General features: G+C 39.5%; 1 long non-coding RNA gene across 1 annotated transcript; it reads right to left on the bottom strand.

Moving 5' to 3' along the window:
• Nucleotides 1-14,846: 14,846 nt before the first annotated feature.
• Nucleotides 14,847-20,581, bottom strand: LOC120563857. Its single transcript, XR_005640018.1, has 2 exons — nucleotides 20,259-20,581; nucleotides 14,847-15,849 (listed from the first exon to the last, which is right to left on the bottom strand). It is a non-coding gene; the product is annotated as an uncharacterized LOC120563857 (long non-coding RNA).
• Nucleotide 20,582: the final 1 nt, after the last annotated feature.

The raw sequence follows: 20,582 nt of genomic DNA, 5'->3' as shown, positions 1-20,582 counted from the left end.
GTATTTGTACACAGTGCCAGCATGTGGTTTCAGGTTCATGGGAAGGGGTAAAAAGCATCTCTTTAAAATCTTGAAATAGAGATGCAGTTTTGCAGTGATACTGGAAAATACTATTCCATCAAGAAAAACAGAACATTATTTGTTCAGTATTTCAGTTCAGCTATTTTGTAGAATGTTTATGCAGCATAAAGAGGTGAGGCAAAAATGCACTCCCTCTGAGTGGTCTGGTCCAAAGACTTAACAGAAATTTAAAGACATATAATTTACTGAATTTAAATGAGACTCTTGGGTCCCATCAACCTATGGAGGAAGAGCACCCAATAAGACATTATTGAAAACATAAAACATCAAGGTAATAATAATCAAAATACAGCACAAAGTACCCATTAAAGTAACTTGAATGTGTGTTCGGATAACACTTTAGTACTGCAAGATGCATAGTGTGGAGCAGGTGGCACAATCACATTTGAAGTACAGCATTTAGGGTGGCATGAGTAAAAAAACTCTGACATGAGTTGCGTAGTTATAAAATAAAATTGTAACTTTTCTGCAGGTTGAATTGTTCTACATCAAAATGTCATTTTTATTGTATCTGTGGCTGTAGTATTTATGAGGTCAAAATCAATCTACTGTAATGTAATGACCTGTCGCTGACGACTGTTCATAACCACACTGCATGGCTTTTACAGTGCTTTAGACTGGACATTTCTCATTTCATCATGACACATTTTTTTTTCTTAAATACCAGACATTTTGAAGTCAGTTGAGAATGAATTTGGGATTTTTGTCAGAGTCAAAATTTTCTTACCAAAACTGGAGATCAAACTCTTAATCCCCATTCTTCATAAAACTGCACATTCAAACTGATAATGATAACAATGAAGCCCTTGTTGTTTCTCATAGGGACATTTTCTTTGCTTATTCCCCCCTAACCTCCTTGGTGGTCAAAGGTCACAGAGTGAGTGCTTCACTCAAAGACCCTTCAGCAGCTCTGCACTTTGGCTTCAATCTTACGTGCCGTTCCTAACAGAAAATGCTGCGTTTCTTTATTTACAGTTGCAGAATAGCAACGTCTGGAACAAAATTTAAGAATCCCTCTTTTAAAAAAGTTGAAATAAAGTCCTGCTTTCTGTCATACACTCGTACAGAAGCCTCTTTGCCAAAAACAATTTTGGCATCCATCACAATACTCACTATTCATCTTACCTTTTGAAATTTGTAATTTAACACTTGTGTGATCTGAAGATATTTGACTGATTACTGTTCATATCTTGATGTATTTACCATACATTTTGTGTAAATCAAGGATTTTGTTTTTTCTGCAACGACATTGGAGGTTATATAATATGACGCGGCCTGCTTATTCTCACTTCCAACCTCCCTAACGTCGTCCAAACACATTCATGCCTCTGTCCAGGTGTGTGTGTGTGTGTGTGTGTGTGTGCGTGTGTGCGTGTGTGTGTGTGTGTGTGTGTGTGTGTGTGTGCGTGTGTGCGTGTGTGTGTGTGTGTGCATATCTCTTAATGTTGCTGCATTCTGTTTTTCAGTTCTTGCGTGTAGTGCTCATCAGTTAAAAGCTACAGTATGTGGAGGAATAACATTAGGTGAATCATAATTGTATTATAGCTGCTATTAAAGATTTCTCAGCATAATTTGATGACTAAGCACTGAACAACAGTGAAAAGATAGACAGTAAAATAACTAACAATGGGATAACTTACGCAATAGATTGTGATGAATGTGCATCTTCAGTCCTTGATCTCCTCCCTTTTCACTGATCATTCTTTTGATCCATTATGATATCTGTGGCATACAGTATGACTGATGCACTGCAAAGCAGCTGCACAAATATATACTGTCATTAGTAGCAGCATAGTTATGCGTGCATAAAAGCTCCTGGCAAAACCATACAGAAGGCTTTTATCTTTTCTATGTAACCTAATGCTTAATGTTTGCTTAGTACAAGATGTAATTTTAGTGGGAGACTTAATGAGTGGATATTTACAAAGTGAGCCGCCCTCCTCCATCACTAGCTTTGGATATCGTGTTATGCTGACGTACAGAAGCAGGCTGTAATTTTTTTAAGCCGTGTTGTATTTTTGATTGTAAAATGATTTAATTATTTTGTGACATTTATTGATATAAGGCTAGAGCTGTAGATATTCATTTCAGTGTATTGATTTATAACTGCTGCTTTTCAAAGGCAGTCTTTGTGGGTGCTAAAAATAATGACGAATAAGTTTGAGCTTCCTGTTCTTGCTGTGCTGCCTGCAGCAGACTGTTGACTGTCATCCTGCAGTGGATGAAGGAACAGGTGAACACTGTCAGGCAGCTGAGCCAGACAAGCCAATAAACTAGCCTCAGGACACTGCTGACTGATGCAAAACTTGCCTTTAGTCCTCCCTCATTCCTCAAATGTGCTGCTGCACTGAAAACTGAGTGCATAGAAAACACTGTTTGCCGCATTGTTATGGTACAAGCTGTTAGTGTACAGTACAGAGTACATGCAAAAAGGCACTTCTTGTTTGGGTTTTTATTCCATGTATGTGGTTTCCCCCTGTGACTTTGAAAATGCCTTTTTAAAGTAGCGCATATTTATGTGTCTGTGTTTTGCTGCTTGCATGACCTAATTCCACAGTGAGCAAAGAATTTGTGTGGTCATGTGTAGGTGTGGACACACACACACGTATGTGTGTGATTGAGTGTGCAACCGTTTTCTCCCTCCCCCATCGCTTCCTATTGAAAGCCGACAGAGAGCACACTAAGTTCATCTGAGGACAGGGAAATGCTTTTCTTTCCAGTGTGAATCATTTTGGAAAAATGAGCCTCTGAGCTGAATTGCCCCAGCAATTTGGCATGTTTCTCCATTCTGCTTTATTGTCTATTTTGGCTGAACTTGCAGTTCTTCATTTCACTGCCAAGAAAACTTCAGGTCCTATACAACAGGCACAGTTTCTGAGTCAACCGCGGCCTTTAGGCAAATAAAATAAATCTCTGCAGAATACTGCCATAGCTTCCTGTTTAGCTGTGAACTCCAAAAAGAAAAGAGCGAGCCATGTCTGTACTATAAATCCAGTGTTCCCTACACCGAAAAACAGCGTGGACAATACCCATCTACAAGCTTCACTCCTTCATAAAAAATTTTACAGGTAAAATAACACAAGCCCATTTTTCATAAAGCCATTTTATATGTTTAGATTAAGAACCTTCCTCTTTTGAAAGCCATTTTCTCAGCACAATGTCTCTGCTCTTGCGCTCATGCAGTTGGAGAACAAAACTCTGCAGTGCAGTGAAAATAAAGTGTGAGTGGGAGCGGTTTTGGGATGTAGATAAGGAGGAAGGGAGGGAGATGAGGGGGACTTTTTAATTTTGCAGTCAGCCAGCCCCCCTTATAATTCTGCTGGTCCCCCCAGCAGAGGGAGAGGAGAGGAAATGGTCTGTGCTGAGGTTTGGGTGAGCCAGTGGTGGGCTGTGGCAGCTGGCAGCTGGGCTCTCACTACCTATGTCCTACAGCTCCAGCCTGAATTATGAAGGCTTGGTTATGGCAGCCAGCCTAATTACAATGACTGATTGCCCGTCTGTTGGCATTTCTCAGACGGTGATTGTCGTGTGTGTGTAGGATACAAGGGGAAGGAGGAGGGCCATTTCTCATTGGCCTTCTCCTCTCTTTCTTTGCATGAGAACAGCCAGAGATGGAGATCTGATTGGTTGCAGGGAAAAGAGATGTTTCATGATTTGATGAAGCAGAGATGGTGTAAAGCCAGAGACAGGTGATGTTGCACCAAATATGCATTGTAGCATATTCAATCTTTGGCACAAAATCCATGGTGAAAACGTGTTTCACCATGAAAGACTTATTCTAGTTTTTGCTGTTGTGTGGAAATACTTTGCCTGAAATCCTTTCAAAAAGTTTTTGATGCTGATAGTAATCATGTGAACATCCTGTGAAGAATGTAGGAAACATTAACTGATCTCTAAATACACCAAATCTTCAACCTGTTGACTTCTTACTGTGTATCTTGAACGTTTTCTTCATCTACCCATCCTGGCATTGTAAAAAATAAAATAAAAAAAAAAAAAGGAAAAAGAAGAGGTATTGAATTGGCCATTTGTATGTCAGCAGAGCACTCAGAGGTGTGATGTGTGTGTTAAGTGGAAGCTGGTTTGAGTTGGTCTGCTCTGCTTTGTCCAGTGCTTTGGCTTTTGTTCCTCCAGTAATGAATTGTGGAAGCCTTGGCTTCAGCTGGAGTGTCTCATAGCAACTGAAAAGAGAGAGGGAGAGCTGGTAAATGGAGAAAAGGCCAGGGGAGATCATGTGTTTCTTTCAAAAGGGCAAGATAGACCAGAGCATAGTTTGGGCATTTCGTAAAGAGGAATAATCAAAAACTGAATGATACTTCTCGTACCCAGCGCAAAATTACTCATTACCTTTATTTCAAATGACTGCATTTTGGGGCCTGGGAAAGCAGCATGTGTCCTGTAAAAAGATGTATTTTACCATAATATTTACATACATTATATTTATGCTCAGAAACAGGCAGATCGCTCTGGTGGCAAAGACGATCCTGTGAATGAAAAGTCAGTCTCCTGTAAGTGTCCTCTCTACATGTTCTTTCCATCGATCCCTCTGGTGACATGTATATGGATTATTCATTTTTACATGACTAAATGAATTGCCATGCAAACATTTTACTGTTTAATTGCTGGGCCCTTTTACCAGTCACCTGTCCCTGGGACTCATGATGGGGTTTTAGCCATCTTGAATATCCATTGCCACTGTTGATTAACTGAAACCCAGTACCGCTCTGTGGTCATATCAGTTCAACTTTCACCTGAACCTTTGTGCATGCATGTACATTCACATTTGCATTTTTGTGAATGCACACATGCGTTTGTCCAGATGTGTGTGTGTTCACATTAGGCAAGTTTTTTATTAACCAGCGGGCAGTCCTGAAGCCTGGCCATGTTTGCCCTGTGACCCAGACACTACCTGTCTGCTGTCATGGTTACAGGGGACAGAGCAGGTTTAGTGGCCTGACTCCAGGGATTACTTTCCCTGGTCTTAACAATCAGGCATGTGCCCCAGTGTCTGTAAAATGGACGAAACTGCACCCTACCAGTTAATGGAGCTTCGCAGTGTGCCCCGGTGGCCTTTAAAACTGTCCTAAGTGCTGTGTAAGGGATTAGACCTGTACAACGTAATTGCTTTGGTGTCAGTGACTTTCCCTTTGTGATCTGGTTCACTTGTAGTGATTAGCTCTCATAAATGAAAGAGCTAACAGCACACACTGGAGCAGGTCTGAAATGCTTGAGCTAAAACACATGTTGAACCATTTCTTTGTCTTTGAGAGTTTAAGAGTTTGTCACCAGACACAATTTTACATTTATGCACGCATACTGACAATGTTGTTTCTTTCTGTTTACCCAACAGATCCACAAATGAAGAAGAAACGAAGGCCCTGAAACAATCACTCTAAGTACTTAATATGTACAGATGGTCAACACAGTAACATCTGTAAAATATAATACCATGGAATATATACTAGTTTCTTTAACGTATTTGTTGTTAGGTGTGTCCGAGAGCTTTTCATGTTTTGTTTTTTATGTGGTTTTTGAGACGATTTAATGATTGGATTACAGATTGTAATAACAGAGGCACTCTAAATTGTAATAATAATGATAATATATAATACATAAAAAGGCACAAGGCAAAAACACACAAACTATGCCCTCAATTATCAATACAAATTGAACATTGTGTTTTACAAGCGTATAATTTATTTGTTTTAAATATATATATGATTTTTTTTTTTTTTTTTTTTTTTTTTTTTTTTTTTTTTTAGAACCTGGTCTTTGTCTGGCTGACCAGATTGGTGTTGATATTTGTATTTCCATTCACTGACTGTTCATTGATATTTATGCTGCCTTTGATTTTGGGATTGAATGCTCAGATTAAATATCCCACATGGCTGCCGTGCTGAAAGCTGTGGAACTGGCAGGAGCACTGAGGGTCAGTCTGGCCCAGACTTTTGGTGATTTAGCAGAATCACAAAGGCTTCTCTTATTCACTCCAGTGACTTGCAGTCTTACAGGTGTCCACCAGATGCTGCAGGCAGCCTGTACTGTCCCTTGCATGTCATCCAGTGGAGATGCGCTATCCACTTCGGAGCAAAGAGTTGGAACTGTTTCCATGGTGTTAGGCTTAAATGTAATTTAGTTGTGCATCAGAGAAAATAGGTCCCATTCGAGGCTAATAAGTAGCTTTGATGATGCATCTGTAAACTGAGGACAGTGTTATTGAAGACATGTCTTTAATTCCAGTGGTTAATTTAAGTATTTGAAGAGATGATGAAAAAAGGCATTCTGAAATAAAACATTATAATATGTCAGTTATCACCACAGTTTGGAGGTTTTTACAACCACAGCTTTCAAATTATAGTCATGCATCAAAAGTTGTAAAAGATTCTTGAAAGCATTTTCAATATTCTGTAAATTCTGTAAATACATATGCATGTGAAAACTTAATTCTTCTCGTGGTATATTATGTTTCTCATGTAATCCTGCACGGGTAAGAGTGAAGCAGGGTCTGTACTGTATCTCATGTCGAGCAGAGCAACTTCACAGTTAACTTTGTGAACAAAGCCATCCCAGCTGAAAGGCATGCTGGGAAGTTTGGCTGCTGGTGAAATTGCCTGCCAACGTCCAGAGAGCGGCTCTGAAAATCTTTGCAAGGGCTGAAAATGAAGTTTGAAAGTAGAAATAAGAGGAGCAACAAAGCAGAGAGCTCTCACAGCTGTAGGCTCAGCCTTCTCTTAAAGAGATATTACCAAAACATTCCTCAGTCATGGACATGGAGATGGGGCTGTACACTGAAGTGCAGTTTAAACGTACTGTACGTCAACGAATCAGATCTTGTTTTTAGAGCTACAGTTAAGTTATGGCCCGATTTAGATTTTAAAAAGTTGGTGTTCACTGATCTGATTAAGTGTCTCACTTTTGCAGTATCAAACTACAGTTTAAAAAAAAATTATTATGTTGTTGCAGTGATATTAAAATAACCAGAGAGAAACGGAAAAAAAAAAAGAAAAGTGCTTAGAAAAATGTTAAGTTTGTACACTTGGCTGTTATTATCAAAAAATACTAATACCAATTTACTGTAGTAATCTTTTTTTAAGTTTTAGCTTTAGAGAATTAGAGAAATATCAATGACTGAACTAGTGTAACTTGGTTGTTAATGCTTATGAAATACCAATATTGTTTTATTGGAGCTATAGTTGTTATTAAGATTATGCAATTAAACTATTTTTGTGTTCTACTGTAGCAAAAAAAAAATATCTCCGACGATGACAGATGCAATAATGAAACAGAGAAAGGAATTAATCCATGTTTTTGAATTTGATGTGATGTCTAAAAGACACTTTGTAGCATTAGCATTTCCTCTTTTGACTTGCCTATATCTAGAAATGAGTAAGCATAAAGGAGCTTCAATGTCTTGCTCAAGGGCAACAGGTTGCATGGCTGTTAATTGACATTCACTGTTGCAGGAATCAAACGTTTTACCTCTTAAATGTCAGATTTGCTGTCTAACCACAGGAGAAACATGCAGGGATGTGGCAAACCTTCATATTTTAAAGACCTCCTTTATAGTTTAAAGACAAACTGGTCTTCATACAGTTTACAGTAAAGTATTTAAGATCAGAAAGTGACTTTCTGATCTTAAAGTAAAGTTTTCAAATTTTGCGGGGTTGTGTGCCTTGTTCATGTCCACATTAGTTTTTTTATATAATTTTTTTTGTATTTGTAATTTCTTATTTAGATTACCATTTAGAATTTCGTTTTGAGCTTAGAGCTATTAGTGCAGTGTTAGCCAGGCATTTCCGAGCAGAGAACTGTAGCGGTGGTGGTCAGCTTTGTGCTGTGGAAGCAGCCGAGGCTCAGCTCAACAGAGGCAAGCAGCCTGGAGGGTCCTGAGCCTTCACTTCACAGCTCCCTGTTTGGCTCTCACACATTGTGCCATTCAGAGCCCAGACCGTATATATTCATCCTGCTCTGGGCACCCCACTATTGTGAAAGTGAGTTCATTTCAAAAGCCTTAAGGATTTTTTGGTGCGAGCAAGTCAGCGCTATTTGCATTTGTCCCAGTCTCAAAGAATTTACAGGTCAATAGAGACAAGCGGATATCGAACATACCAAAGAGAGTTTTCCTCTTCATCATCCCCTCATCTTCATTTGTTTCACCCAGTCTTTGTGTGTCACCAGTCTCGATTTACTAAAGTAAAATACATTAGCACTATCTATCTGCTTTCTGTGAGAAATCAATATTAAATATATCCAGGAAAGTATTTAATCATAGATTGATTTCACTTAGTAAATGCCCTTAAGTCATTGATATGACAAATAAATATAGAAGATAGTTTAAAAGATTTTAAAGCAGTGATTTGGCTCAATTTGGCAATTTGATATTATGAAAGTAGACCTATCACATTATACTATTTTGAATTTAAGCCCTGCTGCTGTACTTTCTATTGCAGACAAGCATACCTCCATATCTCTCTCCCTCTCCCTGTCTGTTGATAAGCGGCAGAAATACCTTTGTGGGCATCAAGGGTAGCAACAGGGGATCAGATAGAGAAGAGAAGGGTAAGTGCCAGCCTTTCATTCTTGGCCTCCTGGCATGCTTACTGCAGGCGGGCCGGGCATGAGTTAGGCCAGAGCCAGCAAACCAAGACAGTGCTCAGACAAAAACACCTAATCACTTTAATTACCCTAAGCCTACCTTGTTGGGCTAGCCATCAGGGGTGTGTGTGTGTGTGTGTGTGTGTGTGTGTGTGTGTGTGTGTGTGTGTGTGTGTGTGTGTGTGTGTGTGTGTGTGTGTGTGTGTGTGTGTTCAAGTCCAGTCTCATGTTGTTAAGTTAAAATCTGAGATGAGTCAACTCTAGGCCTACATTATTGTTTAGACTTGACAATATGGCTAATTAAAGAGTTTTACATATATGTAAAGTTACCTAACATTAAATCAAATCAAATCAAATCAAAAGAACTTTATTTTTCCCGTTTGTGGTCAGGCACATTCAAACACAACATACAACAATACGTAGTCCGTATTAATCATACCAGAGAATAAAGAAGAATAAGCAAAAAACACAAAAAAATAACTGTATTTTTAGACAGTTTTGGAATTAGGGGTTTCAGGATTCTCCAAATCCTCGATTCAATTTTGATATTCAATTTTAATTTCAATCAAACATCATTTTGTTCAGCAATGAGGGCAGTGCCACAATACGAGCAACTAGATGGCAGAAGGGGACTTTACAACAACAGTTTAACTTTCTCAGAGTTTACGTGGTGCAATTGAATGCACCATGAGTTTAATGAGGGGCATCTGAATACACCATGAAGTCATGTCGGAGCCCACACATTGGTTGTTTGTTTACGTAACTCCCTCATGGGGAAGGCAAAATGTTCCCACACAGGTGAGTTCAGGAAAATTTTAGGATTTTTCGGTTCTGTTATTTCCCCGTCATCTCCAGCTCCGGCAGTGACCATGGTGTCTGTAAAAGTGCAGCTGCAGGCTACTGGTAAGCTAACGTTACACTGTGTCTTTAGCTGCATGCTACCAGCTGGTAAGCTATGCTGGCTGTGTTGTTGTTGTTTTCTTCGGACGTGCGCAAGTAGGTGTGGAAAGAGAGAACATTTTGACACCCCTAATTGGAATTAATAATGGCCCATACCTGCAGACAAATATGGGCTCTGTTTGGTTGCTCAGCCATGTCATGAGAAAAACATCTTGTTCTTTGGTTTGCTAAATATCTGTCGTTCTTCAACAAGCATAGTCGTTTACTTTGGCTCTCTGCCATGTCCGGATTCCTGCTGGACAGGTAATGTTAGCATACAGTTAGCTTGTGTTAGCTCCTTTATTGGGAGTGGCTCTATAGGCTGCTTACGGTTTTATACAAAGCGCCAAGCAGCATTCATTTGGTTTTGATTGTTTGGCTAACAAAACAAAAAAAACTGGTTGAAGCTGCGCAGACCTGAGCATTAATTGTCTTTTGGGATAGACTACTAGCAACCTTTTTACATTAGCATGAGTCATTTGATGAAATGTTTATGTTATGTTAAATAGGCTAGCAATAACAGGCATAATAAACACACCATTAGCAACATTAACAACAACCCTCTAATATAATATATATAATATAAACAAAACACAGTCATTTACGATTGCTGTTTTTGCTTTCAGTGGTCCATCTCATAAGTTTGACCATTAACCTTGAACCCCTTGTACTTGACCGCCAATGTTAAAAAAAACACACGCATAAGTTTCATTTGAAGGCAAGAAAATTGCATTATAGTGGGAAAAACTGTTCATGCCCCCCTCTTTTGCTAGCAAGCTTACTATAGTGAGATAATGACTCACTCGCTAGCTAACATTCACTCGCTTGATTAACTATCAAGCATGTTAGTTAATGCTTCCCCAAGCAAACTCTGCACTTCTAATATCTTCCAAGGCCATCATTTGAATGTTAACAACTCTCAGCTCAGTGCAAGTGTATCAGCAGCTTCAGCCTTATGTGAAGGGGTTAACATGACTGTCAGTGTGGGGGGTGTTGTCCATCTGTGCACTGGTGAAAAAAAAGGGCCATATGACTTTGTGCTCTGGCAGGATAGGAATCTGTCTGGCTGTAGTGTTAAGATGTCCTGGTCAGTGGGAGGAGGCTGCTTAAAGGATGTGACGTCTTCTCAGCAGATGGGATGTCAGTGGGAGTCACCTCTTCTCTCAGGGGAGAGGTGGCACCAGGATAGAAGAGAAACTTTCAACATTTAGCTGACCGTCTTATCTAGAGATTGATAGATTGCAGTCATAACAAAGACTGTACAAGGGTCAAAGCAACAGCACCGAGATAATAGTGCAGCAGGCAGTGGCAGAGTCATCTATGAGGGAATACATTTGAAGCTGATCATTCACATCAGGACTACATGTACTACCTTTTTCAGCTGGTCAAAATCACAATGGTGGTTTTTGAAAAAAGGTATTAAGTGATGCTTTGTTTAACCTGTTAGGAGCATGTGATAGTTGGCAATAAAAAGTAGGTTAAGCTTCTCTAACCCAATAATCCTGAGTTATCAGATAAGTTTGACATGATTTCCTGTAATTGTGTAAACTCTCCGGTAATATGGCAAACCATGCTTTCTCAAACAAACATGACAGATTATTTGCAAATAATATTTGACCCTGGTCCACTTGTTAGACAGTAGATTTGACTCTCTCTCTAATCCCACTATGGGGTCACCAGTTTTGATATATCCTCTTAGCAAGCCTTATGGCCCCTCCTCCCTAATGTATGAACCTGACAGGACCAGGACGGCTTGGTTCAACTTTTCAGTGCCCCCTCCCCCCACCAGACACAGTGATGGCACTCAGTGCCAGCAACACCACTCCCGCCTCTCCCTTCCCTTCACCAACACTCTCCTCTCCTCTCCTCCCTCCCTTCCCTCTCCGCCGCAGGCAGACCCAGGCATGGGATCTCCATCTGTGCACAAAGGAGCCTCCTCTATCTGCATACGCTGCACATAAAAGGGCCTTTTGTCATGAGCTCTGCACACATGACCGTCCGCCTTTCACCCCGCTGGAAAAAAAGATCGCTCTCTCCAGCAATCCAACCCCACCCCCAAAACCAGACTCAACCCCGACCCCCACCCCGCCAGATTTTTCGTCTGAAAAAAAAAAAAAAAAAAAAAAAAAAAAAAAAAAAAAAAAAGAGAAAAAAAAAATCCACTCACAACTATTTGCCAAAGAGACAACAGTCCGATTAGGCTGCTTCCATCACTTTTTCCCCCTTTATCATTTCCCATTTTTCATGTCCTTGTTCTCGTTTTCTCTCTCATGGTGTCCTTGTGAGCACTCAGTGTGAGGCATCAACACATTACAGCATCTGCCATACTGAAATATGAATGTGCTCTTGTTTTTGCTGTCTCCCTTCCTTTCTGCTGCAGTCTCTGGCATTTAAGGGGCATTAGTGGTTGGTTCTGTGCCAGGTTATCATCTCCCCCCCCCCCACCCCCATTACAGAGGCACAGGCTCAATTGACAGCAGTCCGAGAGCTGATGCTTCCTCTCCCTCTCATTTCGTTGTCTCTTGCCTTTTAACCTCTTGGGCCTGCACTGCTTGGCAGGTGTTCGTAATGTGTCGAGATAATGACAAAAAAATGTTTGTGCACATGAAAACCATATCAAGATGAGGTAGGACTCTCCACCGAGACAAATGGGCTGCATGCCACTTTGGCTACTAAAGATGACATATATTGGTGTTGAGGGATATTGAGTAAGGGTGGGGATGGAGCAAAGACACAGAGGCAGGCTAATACACTGTCAAGTGCACAGTTGCCTTCACAAAAAACGCTTTCCTCAGCGTTTCCTTTGAAATACACACGGCCCTGATGCCTTGCTCCCAGCCAAACGAGTGTGGATTTTGGAAAGCCGTGTAGCTCATCTTGCTGTCGCTGCACACAGGCCTGTGGCGGAACGGAAGGATAAGATTGACTTCTCCCTGCACCGCCATGTCCTCTGAATGACCCTCTGCCTCTCTAAGCTGGTATGAGGGGTCAGCGGCTGTCATATCACAGTTTCCCGCGTGCTGTCCACACCTTTACCCACATATGTACAATGTACAGTTTTAGAAATGTACAGTGTCGCTTTAAAAGAAAACCAATTTGGCATTTGCTTCTCTTAGAAATAATATTTTACTGGACTTGAAAGAGCCACTAAGTTGGCCGAAATAGCATTCAGAGTAATAAAACCTCTGTTTACGCTGCTCCACGTCCTATGAAGTGCTGTTTTGGATAAATATCACTCTGTTATCATTGTGCACATCAATTACAGCCTGCCAGCTCAAGTGGAATTTTCCTAATCAGTGTTTTTATTCTTGTCACTTTCATATCAATAATACCAATACTGGTACTTTTACTATGCATAAAGTTAGATGGTTATCAAGCTCATTAAATGGCATTGCTGAATTCATTTGGGAGTATCTACTGTATCCTTTTGTGATTGCAGTGTTTATTAAAAAAAAAATTTGAACATCAAAAAGTAACGTTACGTGAAAACAGCCTGTAGTTTCTTTTTAGCATCTCACATCACACTTTTCAGTCACTATGAACACTACTACTACGGTCAGAAACATTGTGCCAAAATATGAACAATAACGTCGCTGTCAACAGGCTTATCTGCTAATGTTAGCTACTGACCGTTACCTTGAAACCATCCAGCAAATAGACGGTAACGTAGGGTGCCGTTACCTGAAACCGGTGATTTAACATCACCGCTCATTTAACAACAAAACACTGAATGAACATTACTAGCTACGTTTTCCATGTTGGTTTTGAGCGGTATGCACCTTCACTAACCTAGAAATCGGTTTAAAACAGTAACGTTAAAGGTCCCATGGCATGAAAATTTCACTTTATGAGGTTTTTTAACATTAATATGAGCTTAGATGAGCCGTTTTGGAATCTGCTTGTTATGAGGTCATAACAAGCAAGGTTACCTCCCCTTTCTCTGCTTTGCCCGCCCAGAGAATTTGGCCAACCCATGAGAGAGAGACATCATGGCTTTCAAACGAGAAAAGTGGCAGTTGGTCAAGGCCACACCCCCACCATCCACCTTGCCACTCCCACTCTCCTCCTCAATAGCTTCAGACACAGAAATAAGGAAAGCTCATTGTAGGATTGGCTCTAGTGGCTGTAGTTCTGCACCAAGGCTGAATTTCGGGAAAGAGACTTATTAGGGGACCACTAAGGTCTATATAAAAGCATCCAAAGAGCACCATGTCATGGGACCTTTAATACAGCGTGTCGGAGGAATACAGCGTCTCCTGCAGCGGGGAGTCAAAGGCTGAGGGAACACAGCGTTCGCTAGCGTTAGCTTCTTGTCTCATCTGGAGTCTGATAAACAGTAAATTCATCAAATTCAGTGTCCACAATGCTATTGTCCAATAAACTGTAGCTGTCATATTTCACGGGACCCGCGTGAGTGCGGATTTCATGCCGCGGCTGTCGTCGCTGTTTGTCACTTTGCCTAAGATTGAGCGACAAGTAGAACTCGCCCTGTTGTTTATGTAGTTGCCATGACTTTGCGAGTGATAAAGTCCTGTCACTGTTCCAGTTGCTCACCCTAAAAGGGGAGAGAGGGCGGATGACCGTTCGCTTGAGTTCAGTAGAGCAGACGGCTCCGCAGAGTCGTGTAATTATGACTTTATGACTTTTCACAAACAGCGGAAGGAGCGGCGGTGCGCGGTGTACATTGCGGAAACCCTGTTGTGCGTCTGCCCTATTTCTGATTCTGTGGCGGCAGAAATTTTACCGTGGTGGCCAAATCAACATAGAGGAAACACTGGACTGAGCTAACTTTACTATGGTAATCAGAAGAGAGAACAAGTGATTCAGTGGGTGAAGGCTCAGTGGCTGTGTTGGAGAAGACACCTGGAGGAGAGCATCTTTATGAAATGGATAAAGCATATTAGGAGCATTTTTTGTTGTTCTCAGTAGAGCAAGGATGCTAGAGAGAGTGATTACAAAACAGTGCACATGAAGTGTTTGTTGAGGCAGTGAACCGCCGAGTGTGTATGCCTTGACTGTTGGACTCCTTGCAGCATTGCAGTGCAGACACAGGCGTTGTGACGTGGCCCCGAAAATGCCAGGCCTATGCACTCCTGGCTTAGTGTTGAGGAAGAATAAAACAAAATGGCCAAGGCTGTCTAAAGTAGGTATTAGCAGCCCTCAGGGTAAAACTGCAAAGGGAGAGTTCAGGTATGTAGAAGCCCGGCACAGTAGTCAAGTGGACAGAAAAGGAGAATTAGCTTTTTTATTATTGCGCCTCATTGACTTTTGAGAATTTGTCCCAGTAGCTCAGGTAATGTAGTGCCTTAGATCATTGCTTTTACAGTGCAGTTTGGGTAACACCACTTAATACCCATTATTATTATTAATTATATATTACCTCATAATGATCATAATAACATGGGTATTACAATTTGATAAATAACTTTTAAATGGGTTCTTCAATTAATCTGAAGTACATTTTAGTATATTTTAATATCATTATTTTATATTATAATTAATGTCATCTCACATGTTAATGCAAACATATTTGTGCTTACTTCTGTTATGATATAGTTTTGTCAGATAGGGTCAAATGAAAATGTAGCTCTTCAGACTCTGATATATGGTTAAATCGGTGTACCATGTATCAGAGTTTAATTATGGTCTTGTTACATCACAGGATGAACAAACTAATTGTAACCATGTATGTAACACATAATAATAGGATAGATAATATTTAATAAATCATAAATCTGTGCTAACTGTCAGGAGTATTCCCCTTTTTGTCTCAGATAGCTCAAGGTGTAGAAATGTCACAAATGTCAAATGTTAATCTATTTTAGTCTGAATCACCTTAACATGTTTAAATATGATGAGCAAAATCTTGAAGGTATCGTGGTTTACAGCTAAATCTATACCTCATTATAACACATTAATTTACTTTTAATGCATCGTCATCAACTTTTTAATGCCATTATTGATACTGTAGTTTGATGTGATTTCTTGCCTGAGCTGCCCTAGTTCGATGCTGCCATAGGAAAGCTGCCCTGATCCAGGACAATATGTTTGGCTGTTGAAGGGCTGCCAGAAGTAGTTGTTAGTTACAGTTAGGGCGCGTCCCTCTTTGGATAGGTTGTCCACTCTGAGGTCTGATATCGAATAGGTCCATAATTTCCAGCTTGTTCCCAGGAGGAACTTTCCCTTTCTCCTTTCTCTCTGTGTCTCCCTTCCTCCTCTTCTTCTTTTTGAATCCTGTGAGAAACAGTAAGGTGAGTTAATTCCTGCTTTTAAAAAGCCTATATGTCTTTTTTTTTGTTAGGATGAATCGATGCAGTGTGCATTACCTTTCTTCAAATGTAGTTTTTTAGAAAATGTCTTTAGAGTTATGCAAAACACAGCTCATACCATGACTTAAGATGTCTTGAGATTTTAAATTTTTCATTTGTTAAAAAGGACGGCAGCAGATTAAAAGCTAACTGAATTTAAAAAAAAAAAATCCCTGTCTCTGCTTTGCAATTTGAGATTAGAAGAGTGCAGCAGGGCGCATAGAAAAATATTTCCGGCAAAATCGATTGAACTAAAGTCTAATAAAATAAATGCAACAATTCATGCATTTACAGGCAATCAAGTGATTTTGAAATATGCCACGTTTAAAAATCTGCCACCAAATAATCAGATCTACTTCCAGGGAAATAAGTATTGCCTTCAATTATTACATTTATAATCATTAAAACAAACTGTTTTAATTTAAATCCAAATCAGAATGCTAATGGTTATTATTACAGATGCAATTTGTAATAAAATGTAATTTGGTCAGAAGTTTATCTTTGCACATTTATCTTTTATATAGTTTGCTGTGGCTAAAATCAGTTTTCTTCAGTATTGATATAATAGCAAACTTCAATATAAACAATCTAAACACCCATTTGTGAAGCACACATTTCCATAATTCCTATTGAGTTTCAGTGTGTGTATGCTATCTCTGCCCAGGGAACTGCAGAAGTATAGTATTAGACCACATGATTTGGGGAGATTATATGTATACAGTGTAATAATTTTTTTCAGAAACAAAATTAAATATGATTGTAAAAATAGATGGGTTTTATACATTATACAAACCCACACATTTCATACATTATTGAATATTTGCCCAAACAAAATCCGTCTACTTGAAGTTTTTATTTTGTGATAATAAATCCCCTCTTATACATTTCAAAGAAAGCATACATGAAGAAAAAAGAATATGTATATTTTAGATGTTAAATTAACTCAAATATTTTACATTTGTTCATAATTTCTTTCACAATTACATACTCCTCATAAATTATAATTTAACATTAATTGTCTCTTTATTACAGAATGAGCAGCACTTACAGAGAAAGCAAACAGACAGAAGTGTGTTGGCTTAATCAGCATTTTAACCTAACAGCAAATTCAAAATTAATCTATATTTATGAGATAAATTAAATACTGGCTTATTCATTTTGTAATATGTCAATTTTAAAATGTCCACAATACATTCAACTATTGAATTGCATATTTTTAAACAAGTGCTCAATTGTAATACAAATTTTACAGGTTTTACATGACAAGACAACTTTTGGGAAAAAGTTGTGTAATTACGTTTTTATTTTACATTCCCTACACAATGGACTTGACCTTTGGAAAATCCACTAATTGTTTTTTGTCCTGATTACCTTAAATAAATATGCCCATGCTATTTTATCTTTATTTTATTTGCAAATTATCTGATCACACGCAGTAACTTCGAAGATGATGAGCGGGAATTATGTCTCATTATAAAGTCTTATCGGTTTGCTCTTTCTGGACAGGTAGGGTTAAGTAAGCTCAGCACGGCATTTTACTTTTACCTCGCTGCTGATGCAAAAGTAATGTTTGAACAGCATCATGGCAGAGTGAGTTTATGAAGAAATGGTCCCTTTCTTGCTTTTCATCATATGATCATCTGGAACATCAATACTGCGCATGTCTTGTGTCCACCATTTTGTGATGAGAACTTTATTGCACATGCTCCCATTTTATGAATTTCGGTAGATCACAAGTATGCTTCAGAGTCTGAGGCCTTGAAATCAAATTGCTCTGATTGATCATGTTTAATTAGGAGGTGCTACTTAGTGGAACTATTACTCATATTATTTTCAGATACACAGATGATGTTGCTAATGCAGGTCAAATGTGTCATGAACAGGAGTGCATTAACACTGAAGATACTGTGCAGTGATAACACTGTATCATTTATTCATGTTGGTCCAGAAAACAATTGTTTTTTGCAAGCTGTGCTGCACCTTGTCACACGTGTGTGTGTGTGTGTGTGTGTGTGTGTGTGTGTGTGTGTGTGTGTGTGTGTGTGTGTGTGTGTGTGTGTGTGTGTGTGTGTGTGTGTGTGTGTGTGTGTGTGTGTGCGTGTGTGTGTGTGCATGTGCGTGGCTGCCTGAGGTCAAAGGCCAGGTTGTGTTAATAAGACGTGATGTGCTGCCCTGAGACCTCGGTCCCATGAGGGATAACCCCGTAATCGGCATTAGTTAATGTGTTAGTAACCTTTACCTTCTTAAAGCAAACAGCAGTGCAGCATTCAATGGGCTTGCTTGGCCTTCCGTGTAACGCTTTTGACCTAGGGGTCATGGCCTTTGTTCCCCGCTCGATGGGGAGTGCCCTCAAAGGTCTCGGGTGTAATAGAGAAGTTGTTTAGACACGTGCAGGGCTTAAGCAAGACCACCTCTCTGACTCTAGACTCTGCTCCTGCTCCTGGAGAGCATAAAGTCTCCCCTCATAGTGTAGGGATACTTTTGTGGTTAGCTTTTATCCCCTTGAATAAGTCCATTAGAATATATATGTTTTTATGTGCCACATATCATGTCTAGTATGTTGATGTATTAGTGGTTGCTGACCAAGCACCGAACCCCCCCCCCCTCACCGACCTAAACCTCCTAATGCCTCCTTGATGTTTGCAAATGACTAAGTGCAAATATAGTTGGTCTTTGCTGATCCCCTGCCCACTGCAATTTCTAACTTCTCCAGCTTGCCTCACTGTTTCCTGTGACCGTAGAAAGCTATAGAAAAACAACGTCGTCATAATGTGTCCTTGTCCTGTCCCCTTATCTGTTCTTTCTGTAATAGAGTGATTGTCCACGACTGACACTTAAATATGTGTTTATTGTGTTCTCCTGACTGCAGCAGACAACAGCACTCATGAGGCCAATAGCTTAATCAGTGTGAGACTGGAAGTTCATTCAAGGCCCTGATACCCATATGATCATTTTGGGTATCATTTATGTTCAGTTTGTATCTTTAAATCATTTTAAACATATTTATTCCACTGTGTAATCATTTTAATATGCTTACTGTGTGCTTTTTGTGAGATACAAAACTTTGACATTTTAATATCACATCAAAAGAAAGTTTTTTGTATCTAAAAATTTGAGTCAAATGATGTCGAGCAGGGTCCATAACATGGCGCCGTCTGCCATTTTGTTTCACATCGTATTATCAATTGGCCTGATTGACTGCTTTTGTAACACACAGATGTTGCAGCCATGTACTGCAGATGAAAAGCTGTTGCTTCACTCTTCTTAAAGGTAAGTACATCAAAGAGCAGTTAAAGTGGTGTGTCATTATTTACATTATAAAATGTTGATTTTATTTCATCTGAAAAAATGTAGTAGTAAAAAGAAATTAAGTAAAGGTTTGCACTTCATATGCATTTAATCTGAAACTGATTTAATTAACCAGTCTTAGTTGCTAAATTATTGTAAATTATGACTTTAAAATTGAAAATGGATCAATTATTTCGAAATGCAACAGAGGAGCGGTGTCGAGGAGCACAGTGGTGAGAGCTGGCAGGTGACCCAAAACCAAAATTGTATCCTCCCATGAACTATGCCATGCAAAGTGCACTATTGCACACTAAGCATAAATACACAAACGCATGTCTCTCTAAAACAGCTATGTTTAATTATTGGACCTCTAACATATTCTATTTTTTTTTGTTTTGTTTGTAAAGCGTCTTTGAGTTCCATGTAAAGCGCTATATAAAACTTATGTATTATTATTATTATTATTATTATTTTATCATCCACAGTATTCCCAAATATGGTCTCTGAACATATACAGATTACAGCTTTATACATTGAATCCATAATGAAGTCACGGGTTTCTCAATTGGTTAAAACGCATGGCGAGATGTGACGTAGAGCTGGACTCTTTCTAATAGGATTCTATAGCTCATGCCCATGTAGATGCCTGAACCGAGCTCATATCTCATTTAGGGAAGGAGAGAAAACCGAGAACAAAAAAATTGCAGTCCAGCCTTTTCCGATTCAAATTAGTGTCAGTGATGCTAGCATTTACTATTTGCACACCGTCTGTGTTTAGCCTGTGTTTTTATTGAAACCTGTGGAGCAAAAAGAAGTGCAGAGAGGAGAATAGTTTTTGTGAGAAAAAAAGAAAAAAAAAAAAAAAAGGGGGGGGGGGTGAAAGCAGTCTTGTTGGGAGGAGGGGGGGCCTCACAAACTGTGCAGCCTGAAGCAGTAGCAGCCATGTTAGATACATTTGCGTGAGCTCACTACAGTAATAATGCAGTGTCCTCCAAACAAACCAACAGAAAGTTTTCAGAGTAAAAGTAAGAAAAGTTAAACCCCCACCTTTTGTTTCTCTTATTGTCTCTGTTAGGCATGTAGTCCCCTCTTGCCCTCTTTAATTCTCAGCAGTTTATAAAGCAGAAATGCAATCAAAATAGTTCCTCAGCAACAGACACACTTTATATATCTCGTTCCTCATTTTCTTTCCTTCTAGAGCTCCTTTAGTTAAAGGCCGAGGGGAAAAAGTTGAAGCCACAAGCTCTGCTTTTGCAGTTTGTAGAACCAGAGCCAAAAGAGGCAGGAAGTTGTTGTACAATAGCGTTACAGTAATCTGCCACAAATGGAAAAAGCCAAATGCTGATCGCCGAGTAGAGAAGGTGGCAGAAC

Source organism: Perca fluviatilis, chromosome 8, assembly GCF_010015445.1.
Source record: "Perca fluviatilis chromosome 8, GENO_Pfluv_1.0, whole genome shotgun sequence".
Lineage (NCBI taxonomy): Eukaryota > Metazoa > Chordata > Actinopteri > Perciformes > Percidae > Perca > Perca fluviatilis.
The sequence above is the reverse complement of the archived record's forward strand: the minus strand, read 5'-3'. Positions and strand labels throughout refer to the sequence as shown.